General features: G+C 51.0%; 1 pseudogene; it reads left to right on the forward strand.

Moving 5' to 3' along the window:
- Positions 1–149: 149 nt before the first annotated feature.
- LOC102862197 lies at positions 150–915 on the forward strand (annotated as a pseudogene).
- The last annotated feature ends 947 nt before the right edge of the window (positions 916–1,862 follow it).

A 1,862-nucleotide genomic window follows, 5' to 3' on the forward strand; every position in this document is an offset into this window, starting at 1 on the left:
TGGGGGCAGGCCAGGATGTGGGAGGGAGGAAGCGTCCCTGGGATGCGGGTAGGTCGTTGGCGGCGGTCGTGGCATTGACAGCTGGGCGGCAGGGCCCGGGGTGGAGCTCCCCGATCCCAGTGCCTGGCTCCGGGAGCGGACTTGGTACCATGGCCAGGGCCGGCATGGAGCGGTGGCGCGGCCGGCTGGCGCTGGTGACAGGCGCCTCGGGGTCATCGGCGCGGCAGTGGCCCAGGCGCTGGTGCAGCAGGGACTGAAGGTGGTGGGTTGCACCCGCACCGTTGGCAACATCGGTGAATGTAAGAGTGCAGGCTACCCTGGTACTTTGATCCCCTACAAATGCGACCTGTCAAATGAGGAAGACATCCTCTCATGTTCTCGGCTGTCTGCTCTCAGCACAATGGTGTAGATATCTGAATTAACAATGCCGGCCTGGCCCGGCCTGAACCTCTGCTCTCAGGGAGCACCAGTGGCTGGAAGGAAATGTTCAATGTAAATGTGCTGGCCCTCAGCATCTGCACGCGGAAGCCTACCAGTCCACAAAGGAGTGGAATGTGGACGATGGGCACATCATTAACATCAACAGCATGTCTGGCCACCGGGTGGTATATGATCCAGTGATCCATTTCTACAACGCAACCAAGTACGCAGTTACGGCCCTGACAGAGGGACAGAGGCAAGAGCAACGGGAGGTCCAGAGCAACATTCGAGCCACATGTATCTCTCCAGGGATGGTGGAGACACAGTTCGCCTTCAAACTTCATGACAAGGATCCCGGGAAAGCAGCTGCCACATATGAACAAATTAAGTGCCTGAAACCTGAGGATGTGGCTGAAGCTGTCCTCTACGTCCTCAGCACCCCCCCAAGTCCAGATTGGTGACATGCAGATGCGCCCCACAGAGCAGGTGACCTAGTGTCCACGGGGTACATCGTCTCCCTCACCCCACGGCTTGACTCCTGTCTCTCAGTTCTAGCCATTGATATCTGGACCCCTGAATTCCACTTTCTCCCCAGGGGCTAGAAAGTTTGTTGGAGGTTTTCGTATTATTTTGTCAAATTGTTTCTATTACAAATGTGAAATATGGGCTGAGGAGAGAAGATAGTTGTCATACCCATTAACTTGATCTTGGTCCTTTTCTTGAGCTCAAATTTCCACACAAGCTAGGAAGTTAGAATTGTCAAGTGTGCGTGTTATTTATATTAGGATGTTATTGCTGTCAGGTGTCATTGAATTGGCTAGGACTCCTAGCAATGCTGTGGACAACAGATCTAATCTTGCCTGATCCTGCCGCATGCTCACTATCTCTGTCATGCTCGAGTCTATTGTGGTAGTGACTGCATCAATCCATCACCTTGAGAGTCTTTATCTCTTTTGCCCTGTCAGTATGATGTCTGTCTTCAAAGATTGGTTGGTTCCTCCTGAAACTAAAATAGCAGAAAGCACATCTAGGGGTGTCAAGATCTGAAACTAGAAGAAGGGGACCTGACAAGAAGTGATTAAGGTATCAGATAATAACCAAAAGTCTGGTAGTTCTAACCCATGTAATATTTCTGTAGCAAAGAATTTGTGACCTGTTGTTGTTATGTGCCATTGAGTCACCTGTGACTCATAGCAACCATAAGTACAACAATCCTAAACCCTGCTCTATCATGTGCCAATCTGACTGTCTCTGAGACACTTATTTCCATTACTCTAGTCACTGAATCAATCCATCTAATCGAGAGTCTTCCTCTCCTGGCTGTCTCTCCACCCTCCCAAACTTGATGTCCCTCTCCAAGGACCCGTCCCTCCTGGCAACATGTCCAAAGTATGTCAGACGAAGCCCCAGAATCCTTGCCTCCAAGGAGTAGCTTGGTTTAA

Source organism: Elephantulus edwardii, unplaced genomic scaffold (assembly GCF_000299155.1).
Source record: "Elephantulus edwardii isolate Elephantulus edwardi_28Jun2011 unplaced genomic scaffold, EleEdw1.0 scaffold00011, whole genome shotgun sequence".
NCBI classification, from domain to species: Eukaryota; Metazoa; Chordata; class Mammalia; order Macroscelidea; family Macroscelididae; genus Elephantulus; species Elephantulus edwardii.